General features: G+C 32.9%; 11 non-coding genes across 11 annotated transcripts; all 11 read right to left on the reverse strand.

Annotated features, from left to right (window-relative positions):
- Positions 1-892: 892 nt before the first annotated feature.
- TRNAP-AGG lies at positions 893-964 on the reverse strand. The gene has a single exon. It is a non-coding gene; the product is annotated as a tRNA-Pro (tRNA).
- A 1,057-nt stretch (positions 965-2,021) lies between these two features.
- TRNAP-AGG lies at positions 2,022-2,093 on the reverse strand. The gene has a single exon. It is a non-coding gene; the product is annotated as a tRNA-Pro (tRNA).
- Positions 2,094-3,803: 1,710 nt separating this feature from the next.
- On the reverse strand, positions 3,804-3,875 carry TRNAP-AGG. The gene has a single exon. It is a non-coding gene; the product is annotated as a tRNA-Pro (tRNA).
- Positions 3,876-4,980: 1,105 nt separating this feature from the next.
- TRNAP-AGG lies at positions 4,981-5,052 on the reverse strand. Its single transcript has one exon. It is a non-coding gene; the product is annotated as a tRNA-Pro (tRNA).
- A 1,049-nt stretch (positions 5,053-6,101) lies between these two features.
- TRNAP-AGG lies at positions 6,102-6,173 on the reverse strand. The gene has a single exon. It is a non-coding gene; the product is annotated as a tRNA-Pro (tRNA).
- A 1,075-nt stretch (positions 6,174-7,248) lies between these two features.
- TRNAP-AGG lies at positions 7,249-7,320 on the reverse strand. The gene has a single exon. It is a non-coding gene; the product is annotated as a tRNA-Pro (tRNA).
- A 1,073-nt stretch (positions 7,321-8,393) lies between these two features.
- On the reverse strand, positions 8,394-8,465 carry TRNAP-AGG. The gene has a single exon. It is a non-coding gene; the product is annotated as a tRNA-Pro (tRNA).
- Positions 8,466-10,788: 2,323 nt separating this feature from the next.
- On the reverse strand, positions 10,789-10,860 carry TRNAP-AGG. The gene has a single exon. It is a non-coding gene; the product is annotated as a tRNA-Pro (tRNA).
- A 1,117-nt stretch (positions 10,861-11,977) lies between these two features.
- TRNAP-AGG lies at positions 11,978-12,049 on the reverse strand. The gene has a single exon. It is a non-coding gene; the product is annotated as a tRNA-Pro (tRNA).
- Positions 12,050-13,089: 1,040 nt separating this feature from the next.
- On the reverse strand, positions 13,090-13,161 carry TRNAP-AGG. The gene has a single exon. It is a non-coding gene; the product is annotated as a tRNA-Pro (tRNA).
- A 1,119-nt stretch (positions 13,162-14,280) lies between these two features.
- On the reverse strand, positions 14,281-14,352 carry TRNAP-AGG. The gene has a single exon. It is a non-coding gene; the product is annotated as a tRNA-Pro (tRNA).
- Between the last annotated feature and the right edge of the window lie 695 nt (positions 14,353-15,047).

The raw sequence follows: 15,047 nt of genomic DNA on the forward strand, positions 1-15,047 counted from the left end.
GTCGGGTCTCCGGTGGTGTGGGTTCGACGGAATCTGCACAGCCCTACTGACCGCACGTTAAGATCTGGCCGCACTAGAACTTAGCCGTGTGTGTGTGTGTGTGTGTGTGTGTGTGTGTGTGTGTGTGTGTATATAGGAGAGGGATCAGGAGCAGATGTTTCCTTAGGTGAAATATAGTGTTTAATCTCTTCAATTGATTCAGTATAGATAAGGGTCCAGAATAGATATATCTTTTTTTTTAAAAAAAAACGAACGGTGGCATTATTATTATTATTTTTTTGTTTTTAATTCAGAAAATATTCAAACTTCTTTTGAATTGTTTAAGTAGTTGGGTTGTGTCCTAAGTGAATTACAAATATGTTGATACGACTACTACTGTCAATTGGGCCAACTCGTTTAGTTTCGGGAAAGCCCTATTATGCTTTCAAGCTTTTCGATCAAGTTTTTTTTTTTTTTTTTTCATTAGTATGATTTAAATTTCTTGGCGCTAATCCTAAAACCTCAAGCTTTTACGCTTATCTAGCAGGCTTAACTAAACATTTTACATTTTCAAATTATCATTCAAAACGTTCAATGGTAATAAACTATTGCATTTACACTAATTAATACAAACGTATATATTATTCAATCAATCTAAACATCTATTATCAAAATCCAACTAAAAATATTTATTATATTTACACTATGATATAATAATTATAATAAATTTTTTATTTCTAAATATTTATTTCATAAAAAAATATTTTATTTGGTAATAAATTTATTTACAAATAGTAAATACAAACTTATTTTTCGACATTACCATTGAAACAAAGAATAGCCTTTAGTGATTTGAGCTAGTCCATTAGATCTTTCGTTCTTGGGTGCTCATCGGAGGTAATAAAATAATGATGGGGCATTCCAAGAATTGAACTCGAGACCTCTCGCACCCTAAGCGAGAATCATACCACTAGACCAAATGCCCTTCTTTATATATAAATATATATATATATTTCCCATATGACGTCGTATTGTATATATACATATATAATTTATATATAATTTCGGTGTTTTCGGACGGATTGGGTGGCGTTTTACGCAACCTACCCGATTGCCTATTAAATCGGAATTGCTTGAACCAATGACGCGAGTTGCTTCTCGGATTCAGATATCCCCTCTGTGTGCGTTGTCGGGTCTTTGGTGGTGTGGGTTGGACGAGTTATGCACAGCCCTACTGACCGCACGTTAAGGTCTGGCCGCTCTAGAACTTAGTCGTGTGTGTGTGTGTGTGTGTGTGTGTGTGTGTGTGTGTGTGTAGGAAAGGAATCATGAGCAGATGTTTCCTTAGGTGAAATATAGGGTTTTATCTCATCTATTGATTCAGTCTAGATAAGGGATTAGAATAGAGATATCTTTTGATAAAAAAAAACGCACGGTGGCAATGTGATTTTTTTTTTTTTTTTAATTAGGTAAAATTAAAACTTCTTTTGAATTGTTTAAGTAGTTGAGTTGTGTCCTGAGTGAATTACAAATATTATGATACGAATACTGATGTAAATTTGGGCAACTCGTTTAGTTTCGGGCTAGCCCTATTATTTTGTCAAGCTTTTCGATCAATTTATTTTTTTTTAGTAAGATTTAAATTTCTTGGCGCTAATCGTAAAACCTCAAGCTTTTAGGCTAATCTAGCAGGCTTAACTAAACAGTTTACATTTTCAAATTAACATTCTAAAAGTTCAATGGTAATAAACAATTGCATTTACACTAATTAATACAAACGTATATATTATTCAATCAATCTAAACATCTATTATCAAAATCCAACTAAAAATAATTAATATATTTACCCTATGATATAATAATTATAATAAATTTTTTATTTCTAAATATTTATTTCAAAAAAAATATTTTATTTTGTAATAAATTTATTAATACAAATAGTAAATATGAACTTAGTTTTCCACATTACCATTGAAACAAAGAATAACCTTTAGTGATTTGAGCTAGTCCATTAGATCTTTCAAAGGCAATCAAATACCGATGGGGCATTCCGAGAATTGAACTCGGGACCTCTCACACCCTAAGCGAGAATCATACCACTAGACCAAATGCCCTTCTTTATATATAAATATATATAATTCCTATATGACGTCGTATTGTATATATACATATATAATGTATATATAATTTCGGGGTTTTCAGACGGATTGGGTGGCGTTTTACCCAACCCTACCCGATTTCCTATTAAATCTGAATTGGTTGAACCAATGGCGCGAGTTGCTTCTCGGATTCAGATATCCCCTCTGTATGCGTTGTCGGGCTCGGGTGGTGTGGGTTGGACGGGTTCTGCCCAGTCCTACTGACCGCACGTTAAGGTCTGGCCGCACTTGAACTTAGTCGTGTGTGTGTGTGTGTGTGTGTGTGTGTGTGTGTGTGTGTGTGTGTGTGTGTGTGTGTGTAGGAGAGGGATCAAGAGCAGATGTTTCCTTAGGTGAAATATAGGGTTTAATCAGCAAATTATGTTGTGCATCCGTATGCACCATGCATGGTGCATACGGATGCAAAAACGACGTCGTTTTGCTTATAAAATGCGCGTCCCACTTAAAAAAGAAATTAGGTTCGATTCTCGACAATAGCATTTATATATATCCATAAATTCATAACTATATATCCATAAATTCATAACTATATATCTACAGTGAATGAATGAACTAAATATCCACATTGAATTAACTAAATATCCACAATGATTGAACTAAATATCCACAATGAATGAACTAAATATCCAGAAATTCATAACTATATATCCAGAAATTCATAACTATATATCCATAAATTCATAACTATATATCAACAGTGAATGAATGAAATAAATATCTATAATGAATGAACTAAATATCCACAATGATTGAACTAAATATCCACAATGAATGAACAAAATATCCATAAATTCATAACTATATATCCAGAAATTCATAACTATATATCCGCAATAATGCTATTGCCGAGAATCAAACCTGAAAGTTTTTTTTTTAATTGGGACGCGCGTTTTTAGTCAAAACGACGTCGTTTTGCATCGTATACACCATGCATGGTGCATTCGGTTGCACATCATAACTAATGGGTTTAATCTCATCCATTGATTCAGTATAGATAAGGGTCCAGAATAGAGATATCTTTAAAACAAAAACACAGGGTGGCATTATGTTTTTTTTTGTTTTTGTGTGTGTGTGTGTGTGTGTGTGTGTGTGTGTGTGTGTGTGTGTGTGTGTGTGAGTTTAATTCGGTAATATTCAAACTTCTTTTGAATTGTTTAAATAGTTGAGTTGTGTCCTGAGTGAATTACAAATATGATGATACGACTAGTACTGTCAATTGGGCCAACTCGTTTAGTTTCGGGATAGCCCTATTATACTTTCAAGCTTTTCGATCAAGGTTTTTTTCTTTTCTTTCAAGCTTTTAGGCTTATCTAGCCGGCTTAACTAAACATTTTACATTTTCAAATTAACATTCAAAACGTTAAATGGTATTAAACTATTGCATATACACTAATTAATACAACCGTATATATTATTCAATCAATCTAAACATCTATTATCAAAATCCAACTAAAAATAATTAATATATTTACCCTACGATATAATAATTTTAATAAATTTTTTATTTCTAAATATTTATTTCATAAAAAAGTATTTTATTTTGGAATAGTAAATATGAACTTATTTTCCACATTACCATTGAAATAAAGAATGGCCTTTAGTGATTCGAGCTAGTCCATAAGATCTTTCGTTCATGGGTGCTCATGGAGGTAATCAAATACTAATGGGGCATTCCGAGAATTGAACTCGGGACCTCTCGCACCCTAAGCGAGAATCATACCACTAGACCAAATGCCCTTCTTTATATATAAATATATATAATTACCATATCACGTCGTATTGTATATATACATATATAATTTATATATAATTTCAGGGTTTTCGGACGGATTGGGTGGCGTTTTACCCAACCCTACCCGATTGCCTATTAAATCAAAATTGGTTGAACCAATGGCGCGAGTTGCTTCTCGGATTCAGATATACCCTCCGTGTGCGTTGTCGGGTCTCGGGTGGTGTGGGTTTGGACGGGTTATGCACAGCCCTACTGACCTCATGTTAAGGTCTGGCCGCACTAGAACTTAGCCGTGTGTGTGTGTGTGTGTATATAGGAGAGGGATCATGAGCAGATGTTTCCATAGGTGAAATATAGGGTTTAATCTCATCCATTGATTCAGTCTAGATAAGGGTCCATAATAGAGATATCTTTAAAAAAAAAAACAAAACAAAACGCACGGTGGCTTTATGTTTTTTTTTTTATTTTTTTATTTTTTTATTTTTTATTTTTTTTTTGTGTGTGTGTGTTTAATTCGGTAGTATTCAAACTTCTTTTGAATTTTTTAAGTAGTTGAGTTGTGTCTGAGTGAATTACAAATATGATGATACGACTAGTACTGTCAATTGGGCCAACTCGTTTAGTTTCGGGATAGCCCTATTATGCTTTCAAGCTTTTCGATCAAGGTTTTTTTTCTTTTCTTTCCCTTTTTTTTTTATTATTAGGATTTAAATTTCTTGCCGCTAATCCTAAAACCTCAAGCTTTTAGGCTTATCTAGCAGGCTTAACTAAACATTTTACATTTTCAAATTAACATTCAAAACGTTCAATGGTATTAAACTATTGCATATACACTAATTAATACAAACGTATTTATTATTCAATCAATCTAAACATCTATTATTAAAATCCAACTAAAAATAATTAATATATTTACCCTATAATATAATAATTATAATAAATTTTTTATTTCTAAATATTTATTTCGTAAAAAAGTATTTTATTTTAGAATAGTAAATATGAACTTATTTTTCCACATTACCATTGAAATAAAGAATGGCCTTTAGTGATTCGAGCTAGTCCATTAGATCTTTCGTTCATGGGTGCTCATGGAGGTAATCAAATACTAATGGGGCATTTCGAGAATTGAACTCGGGACCTCTCGCACCCTAAGCGAGAATCATACCACTAGACCAAATGCCCTTCTTTATATATAAATATATATAATTTCCATATGACGTCGTATTGTATATATACATATATAATTTATATATAAATTTGGGGTTTTCGGACGGATTGGGTGGCGTTTTACCCAACCCTACCCGATTGCCTATTAAATCGAAATTGGTTGAACCAATGGCGCGAGTTGCTTCTCGGATTCAGATATACCCTCCGTGTGCGTTGTCGGGTCTCGAGTGGTGTGGATTGGACGGGTTCTGCACTGCCCTACTGACCTCACGTTATGGTCTAGCCGCACTAGAACTTAGCCGTGTGTGTGTGTGTGTGTGTGTATAGGAGAGGTGAAATATAGGGTTTAATCTCATTCATTGATTCAGTCTAGATAAGGGTCCATAATAGAGATATCTTTAAAAAAAAAAAAACAAAACGCACGGTGGCATTATGTTTTTTTTTTTTTTTCTGTGTTTAATTCGGTAATATTCAAACTTCTTTTGAATTGTTTAAGTAGTTGAGTTGTGTCTGAGTGAATTAAAAACATGATGATACGACTAGTACTGTCAATTAGGCCAACTCGTTTAGTTTCGGGATAGCCGTATTATGCTTTGAAGCTTTTCGATCAAGGTTTTTTTCTTTTTTTTCCCTTTTTTTTTTAATTTTATTATTACGATTTAAATTTCTTGGCGCTAATCCTAAAACCTCAAGCTTTTAGGCTTATCTAGCAGGCTTAACAAAACATTTTACATTTTCAAATTAACATTCAAAACGCTCAATGGTATTAAACTATTGCATATACACTAATTAATACAAACGTATTTATTATTCAATCAATCTAAACATCTATTATCAAAATCCAACTAAAAATAATTAATATATTTACCCTATGATATAATAATTATAATAAATTTTTTATTTCTAAATATTTATTTCAAAAAAAAAGTATTTTATTTTGAAATTGTAAATATGAACTTATTTTTCCACATTACCATTGAATTAAAGAATGGCCTTTAGTGATTCGAGCTAGTCCATTTGATCGTTCATTCGTGGGTGCTCATCGGAGGTAATCAAATACTAATGGGGCATTCCTAGAATTGAACTCGGGACCTCTCGCACCCTAAGCGAGAATCATACCACAAGACCAAATGCCCTTCTTGATATATAAATATATATAATTACCATATCACGTCGTATTGTATATATACATATATAATTTATATATAATTTCGGGGTTTTCGGACGGATTGGGTGGCGTTTTACCCAACCCTACCCGATTGCCTATTAAATCGAAATTGGTTGAACCAATGGCGTGAGTTGCTTCTCGGATTCAGATATCCCCTCCGTGTGCGTTGTCGGGTCTCGAGTGGTGTGGGTTGGACGGGTTCTGCACAGCCCTACTGACCTCACGTTAAGGTCTGGCCGCACTAGAACTTAGCCGTGTGTGTGTGTGTGTGTATAGGAGAGGGATCATGAGTAGATGTTTCCATAGGTGAAATATAAGGTTTAATCTCATTCATTGATTCAGTCTAGATTAGGGTCCATAATAGAGATATCTTTAAAAAAAAAAAACAAAACGCACGGTGGCATTATGTTTTTTTTTTTTTTTTTTTTTTTTTTGTGTTGAATTCGGTAATATTCAAACTTCTTTTGAATTGTTTAAGTAGTTGAGTTGTGTCTGAGTGAATTACAAATATGATGATACGACTAGTACTGTCAATTGGGCCAACTCGTTTAGTTTCGGGATAGCCCTATTATGCTTACAAGCTTTTCGATCAAGGTTTTTTTCTTTTCTTTCCTTTTTTTTTTTTTTTTATTATTAGGATTTAAATTTCTTGGCGCTAATCCTAAAACCTCAAGCTTTTAGACATATCTAGCAGCCTTAACTAAACATTTTACATTTTCAAATTAACATTCAAAACGTTCAATGGTATTAAACTATTGCATATACACTAATTAATACAAACGTATTTATTATTCAATCAATCTAAACATCTATTATTAAAGTCCAACTAAAAATAATTAATATATTTTCCCTATGATATAATAATTATAATAATTTTTTTATTTCTAAATATTTATTTCATAAAAAAGTATTTTATTTTGGAATAGTAAATATGAACTTATTTTTCCACATTACCGTTGAATTAAAGAATGGCCTTTAGTGATTCGAGCTAGTCCATTAGATCTTTCGTTCATGGGTGCTCATGGAGGTAATCAAATACTGATGGGGCATTCCGAGAATTGAACTCGGGACCTCTCGCACCCTAAGCGAGAATCATACCACTAGACCAAATGCCCTTCTTTATATATAAATATATATAATTACCATATCACGTCGTATTGTATATATACATATATAATTTATATATAATTTCGGGGTTTTCGGACGGATTGGGTGGCGTTTTACCCAACCCTACCCGATTGCCTATTAAAACGAAATTGGTTGAACCAATGGCGCGAGTTGCTTCTCGGATTCAGATATACCCTCCGTGTGCGTTGTCGGGTCTCGGGTGGTGTGGGTTTGGACGGGTTATGCACAGCCCTACTGACCTCATGTTAAGGTATGGCCGCACTAGAACTTAGCCGTGTGTGTGTGTGTGTGTGTATAGGAGAGGGATCTTGAGCAGATGTTTCCATAGGTGAAATATAGGGTTTAATCTCATCCATTGATTCAGTCTAGATAAGGGTCCATAATAGAGATATCTTTAAAAAAAAAAAAAAACAAAAACAAAACGCACGGTGGCTTTATGTTTTTTTTGTGTGTGTTTAATTCGGTAGTATTCAAACTTCTTTTGAATTTTTTAAGTAGTTGAGTTGTGTCTGAGTGAATTACAAATATGATGATATGACTAGTACTGTCAATTGGGCCAACTCATTTAGTTTCGGGATAGCCCTATTATGCTTTCAAGCTTTTTGGTCAAGGTTTTTTTTTCTTTTCTTTCCCTTTTTTTTTTTCAATTATTAGGATTTAAATTTCTTGGCGCTAATCCTAAAACCTCAAGCTTTTAGGCTTATCTAGCAGGCTTAAGTAAACATTTTACATTTTCAAATTAACATTCAAAACGTTCAATGGTATTAAACTATTGCATATACACTAATAAATACAAACGTATTTATTATTCAATCAATCTAAACATCTATTATTAAAATCCAACTAAAAATTATTAATATATTTACCCTATGATATAATAATTATAATAAATTTTTTATTTCTAAATATTTATTTCATAAAAAAGTATTTTATTTTGGAATAGTAAATATGAACTTATTTTTCCACATTACCATTGAATTAAAGAATGGCCTTTAGTGATTCGAGCTAGTCCATTAGATCTTTCGTTCGTGGGTGCTCATGGAGGAAATAAAATACTGGTGGGGCATTCTGAGAATTGAACTCGGGACCTCTCGCACCCTAAGCGAGAATCATACCACTAGACCAAATGCCCTTCTTCATATATAAATATATATAATTACCATATCACGTCGTATTGTATATATACATATATAATTTATATATAATTTCGGGTTTTTCAGACGAATTTGGTGGCGTTTTACCCAACCTTACCCGATTGCCTATTAAATCGAAATTGGTTGAACCAATGGCGCGAGTTGCTTCTCGGATTTAGATATACCCTCCGTGTGCGTTGTCGGGTCTCGGGTGGTGTGGGTTTGGACGGGTTATGCACAGCCCTACTGACCTCATGTTAAGGTCTGGCCGCACTAGAACTTAGCCGTGTGTGTGTGTGTGTGTGTGTGTGTGTGTGTGTGTGTGTGTGTATAGGAGAGGGATCATGAGCAGATGTTTCCATAGGTGAAATATAGGGTTTAATCTCATCCATTGATTAAGTCTAGATAAGGGTCCATAATAGAGATATCTTTTTAAAAAAAAAAAAAACAAAACGCACGGTGGCTTTATGTTTTTTTTTTTTTTTTTTTTTTTTTTTTTTTTTTTTTTGTGTGTGTGTTTAATTCGGTAGTATTCAAACTTCTTTTGAATTTTTTAAGTAGTTGAGTTGTGTCTGAGTGAATTACAAATATGATGATATGACTATAACTGTCAATTGGGCCAACTCGTTTAGTTTCGGGATAGCCCTATTATGCTCTCAAGCTTTTAGATCAAGGTTTTTTTTTTTTTTCTTTCTTTTTTTTTTTTATTATTAGGATTTAAATTTCTTGGCGCTAATCCTAAAACCTCAAGCTTTTAGGCTTATCTAGCAGGCTTAACTAAACATTTTACATTTTCAAATTAACATTCAAAACGTTCAATGGTATTAAACTATTGCATATACACTAATTAATACAAACGTATTTATTATTCAATCAATCTAAACATCTATTATTAAAATCCAACTAAAAATAATTAATATATTTACCCTATGATATAATAATTATATTAAATTTTTTATTTCTAAATATTTATTTCATAAAAAAGTATTTTATTTTGGAATAGTAAATATGAACTTATTTTTCCACATTACCATTGAAATAAAGAATGGCCTTTAGTAATTCGAGCTAGTCCTTTAGATCTTTCGTTCTTGGGTGCTCATCGGAGGTAATCAAATACTGATGGGGCATGCCAAGAATTGAACTCGGGACCTCTCTCACCCTAAGCGAGAATCATACCACTAGACCAAATGCCCTTCTTTATATGTAAATATATATAATTACCATAAGATGTCGTATTGTATATATACATGTATAATTTATATATAATTTCAGGGTTTTTGGACGGATTGTGTGGCGTTTTATCCAACCCTACCCGATTGCCTATTAAATAGAAATTGGATGAACCAATGGCGCGAATTGCTTCTCGGATTCAGATATCCCCTCCGTGTGCGTTGTCGGGTCTCGGGTGGTGTGGGTTGGACGGGTTCTGCACAGTACTACTGACCTCACGTTAATGTCTGGCCGGACTAGAACTTAGTCTTGTGTGTGTGTGTGTGTGTGTGTGTGTGTGTGTGTGTGTGTGTGTGTGTGTGTGTGTGTATTGGAGAGGGATCATGAGGAGATGTTTCCTTAGGTGAAATATATGGTTTAATCTCATTCATTGATTCAGTCTAGATAAGGGTCCAGAATAGATATATCTTTTTAAAAAAAAAAAAAAAAAGAAACGCACGGAGGCATTATGTTTTTTTTTTTTTTTTTTTTTTTTTTTTTTTGGTTTTAATTAGGTAAAATTAAAACTTCTTTTGAATTGTTTATGTAGTTGAGTTGTGTCTGAGTGAATTACAAATATGATGATATGACTAGTACTGTCAATTGGGCCAACACGTTTAGTTTCGGGATAGCCCTATTATGCTTTCAAGCTTTTTGATCAAGGTTTTTTTTTTTCTTTTCTTTCCCTTTTTTTTTTTAATTATTAGGATTTAAATTTCTTGGCGCTAATCCTAAAACCTCAAGCTTTTAGGCTTATCTAGCAGGCTTAAGTAAACATTTTACATTTTCAAATTAACATTCAAAACGTTCAATGGTATTAAACTATTGCATATACACTAATTAATACAAACGTATTTATTATTCAATCAATCTAAACATCTATTATTAAAATCCAACTAAAAATTATTAATATATTTACCCTATGATATAATAATTATAATAAATTTTTTATTTCTAAATATTTATTTCATAAAAAAGTATTTTATTTTGGAATAGTAAATATGAACTTATTTTTCCACATTACCATTGAATTAAAGAATGGCCTTTAGTGATTCGAGCTAGTCCATTAGATCTTTCGTTCGAGGGTGCTCATGGAGGTAATAAAATACTGATGGGGCATTCCGAGAATTGAACTCGGGACCTCTCGCACCCTAAGCGAGAATCATACCACTAGACCAAATGCCCTTCTTCATATATAAATATATATAATTACCATATCACGTCGTATTGTGTATATACATATATAATTTCGGGTTTTTCGGACGGATTGGGTGGCGTTTTACCCAACCTTACCCGATTGCCTATTAAATTGAAATTGGTTGAACCAATGGCGCGAGTTGCTTCTCGGATTCAGATATACCCTCCGTGTGCGTTGTCGGGTCTCGGGTGGTGTGGGTTTGGACGGGTTATGCACAGCCCTACTGACCTTACGTTAAGGTCTGGCCGCACTAGAACTTAGCCGTGTGTGTGTGTGTGTGTGTGTGTGTGTGTGTGTATAGGAGAGGGATCATGAGCAGATGTTTCCATAGGTGAAATATAGGGTTTAATCTCATCCATTGATTAAGTCTAGATAAGGGTCCATAATAGAGATATCTTTTAAAAAAAAAAAAAAAAAAAACCAAAACGCACGGTGGCTTTATGTTTTTTTTTTTTTTTTTTTTTTTTTTTTTTTTTTTTTTTTTTTTTTTTTTTTGTGTGTGTGTTTAATTCGGTAGTATTCAAACTTCTTTTGAATTTTTTAAGTAGTTGAGTTGTGTCTGAGTGAATTACAAATATGATGATATGACTATAACTGTCAATTGGGCCAACTCGTTTAGTTTCGGGATAGCCCTATTATGCTCTCAAGCTTTTAGATCAAGCTTTTTTTTTTCTTTCCTTTTTTTTTTTTATTATTAGGATTTAAATTTCTTGGCGCTAATCCTAAAACCTCAAGCTTTTAGGCTTATCTAGCAGGCTTAACTAAACATTTTACATTTTCAAATTAACATTCAAAACGTTCAATGGTATTAAACTATTGCATATACACTAATTAATACAAACGTATTTATTATTCAATCAATCTAAACATCTATTATTAAAATCCAACTAAAAATAATTAATATATTTACCCTATGATATAATAATTATATAAAAATTTTTATTTCTAAATATTTATTTCATAAAAAAGTATTTTATTTTGAAATAGTAAATATGAACTTATTTTTCCACATTACCATTGAATTAAAGAATAACCTTTAGTGATTCGAGCTAATCCATTAGATCTTTCGTTCGTGGGTGCTCATGGAGGTAATCAAATACTGATGGGGCATTCCGAGAATTGAACTCGGGACCTCTCGCACCCTATGCGAGAATCATACCACTAGACCAAATGCCCTTCTTTATATATAAATATATATAATTACCATATCACGTCGTATTGTATATATACATATATAATTTATATATAATTTCGGGGTTTTCTGACGGATTGGGTGGCGTTTTACCCAACCCTACCCGATTGCCTATTAAATCGAAATTGGTTGAACCAATGGCGTGAGTTGCTTCTCGGATTCAGATATCCCCTCCGTGTGCATTGTCGGGTCTCGAGTGGTGTGGGTTGGACGGGTTCTGCACAGCCCTACTGACCTTACGTTAAGGTCTGGCCGCACTAGAACTTAGCCGTGTGTGTGTGTGTGTGTGTGTGTGTGTGTGTGTATAGGAGAGGGATCATGAGCAGATGTTTCCATAGGTGAAATATAGGGTTTAATCTCATTCATTGATCCAGTCTAAATAAGGGTCCATATGTTTTTTTTTTTTTTTTTTTTTTGTGTTTAATTCGGTAATATTCAAACTTCTTTTGAATTGTTTAAGTAGTAGAGTTGTGTCTGAGTGAATTACAAATATGATGATACAACTAGTACTGTCAATTGGGCCAACTCGTTTAGTTTCGGGATAGCCCTATTATGCTTACAAGCTTTTCGATCAAGGTTTTTTTCTTTTCTTTCCTTTTTTTATTTTTTTATTATTAGGATTTAAATTTCTTGGCGCTAATCCTAAAACCTCAAGCTTTTAGGCTTATCTAGCAGGCTTAACTAAACATTTTACATTTTCAAATTAACATTCAAAACGTTCAATGGTATTAAACTATTGCATATACACTAATTAATACAAACGTATTTATTATTCAATCAATCTAAACATCTATTATTAAAGTCCAACTAAAAATAATTAATATATTTTCCCTATGATATAATAATTATAATAATTTTTTTATTTCTAAATATTTATTTCATAAAAAAGTATTTTATTTTGGAATAGTAAATATGAACTTATTTTTCCACATTACCGTTGAATTAAAGAATGGCCTTTAGTGATTCGAAATAGTCCATTAGATCTTTCGTTCGTGGGTGCTCATGGAGGTAATCAAATACTAATGGGGCATTCCGAGAATTGAACTCGGGACCTTTCGCACCCTAAGCGAGAATCATACCACTAGACCAAACGCCCTTCTTTATATATAAATATATATAATTACCATATCACGTCGTATTGTATATATACATATATAATTTATATATAATTTCGGGGTTTTCGGACGGATTGGGTGGCGTTTTACCCAACCCTACCCGATTGCCTATTAAAACGAAATTGGTTGAACCAATGGCGCGAGTTGCTTCTCGGATTCAGATATACCCTCCGTGTGCGTTGTCGGGTCTCGGGTGGTGTGGGTTTGGACGGGTTATGCACAGCCCTACTGACCTCATGTTAAGGTCTGGCCGCACTAGAACTTAGCCGTGTGTGTGTGTGTGTGTATATAGGAGAGGGATCTTGAGCAGATGTTTCCATAGGTGAAATATAGGGTTTAATCTCATCCATTGATTCAGTCTAGATAAGGGTCCATAATAGAGATATCTTTAAAAAAAAAAAAAACAAAAACAAAACGCACGGTGGCATTATGTTTTTTTTTTTTTTTTTTTTTTTTGTGTGTTTAATTCGGTAGTATTCAAACTTCTTTTGAATTTTTTAAGTAGTTGAGTTGTGTCTGAGTGAATTACAAATATGATGATATGACTAGTACTGTCAATTGGGCCAACTCATTTAGTTTCGGGATAGCCTTATTATGCTTTCAAGCTTTTTGATCAATGTTTTTTTTTCTTTTCTTTCCTTTTTTTTTTTTATAATTATTAGGATTTAAATTTCTTGGCGCTAATCCTAAAACCTCAAGCTTTTAGGCTTATCTAGCAGGCTTAAGTAAACATTTTACATGCATTCAAAAAAAAAAAGTAAACATTTTACATTTTCAAATTAACATTCAAAACGTTCAATGGTATTAAACTATTGCATATACACTAATTAATACAAACGTATTTATTATTCAATCAATCTAAACATCTATTATTAAAATCCAACTAAAAATTATTAATATATTTACCCTATGATATAATAATTATAATAAATTTTTTATTTCTAAATATTTATTTCATAAAAAAGTATTTTATTTTGGAATAGTAAATATGAACTTATTTTTCCACATTACCATTGAATTAAAGAATGGCCTTTAGTGATTCGAGCTAGTCCATTAGATCTTTCGTTCGTGGGTGCTCATGGAGGAAATAAAATACTGGTGGGGCATTCCGAGAATTGAACTCGGGACCTCTCGCACCCTAAGCGAGAATCATACCACTAGACCAAATGCCCTTCTTCATATATAAATATATATAATTACCATATCACGTCGTATTGTATATATACATATATAATTTATATATAATTTCGGGTTTTTTCAGACGGATTGGGTGGCGTTTTACCCAACCTTACCCGATTGCCTATTAAATCGAAATTGGTTGAACCAATGGCGCGAGTTGCTTCTCGGATTTAGATATACCCTCCGTGTGCGTTGTCGGGTCTCGGGTGGTGTGGGTTTGGACGGGTTATGCACAGCCCTACTGACCTCATGTTATGGTCTGGCCGCACTAGAACTTAGCCGTGTGTGTGTGTGTGTGTGTGTGTGTGTGTGTGTGTGTGTATAGGAGAGGGATCATGAGCAGATGTTTCCATATGTGAAATATAGGGTTTAATCTCATCCATTGATTAAGTCTAGATAAGGGTCCATAATAGAGATATCTTTTAAAAAAAAAAAAAAACAAAACGCACGGTGGCTTTATGTTTTTTTTTTTTTTTTTTTTTTTTTTTTTTTTTTTTTTTTTTTTTTGTGTGTTTAATTCGGTAGTATTCAAACTTCTTTTGAATTTTTTAAGTAGTTGAGTTGTGTCTGAGTGAATTACAAATATGATGATATGACTATAACTGTCAATTGGGCCAACTCGTTTAGTTTCGGGATAGCCCTATTATGCTCTCAAGCTTTTAGATCAAGGTTTTTTTTTTTTTTTTTC

The sequence above is a fragment of the Ipomoea nil genome, unplaced genomic scaffold (genome assembly GCF_001879475.1).
Source record: "Ipomoea nil cultivar Tokyo-kokei standard unplaced genomic scaffold, Asagao_1.1 scaffold2647, whole genome shotgun sequence".
NCBI lineage: Eukaryota > Viridiplantae > Streptophyta > Magnoliopsida > Solanales > Convolvulaceae > Ipomoea > Ipomoea nil.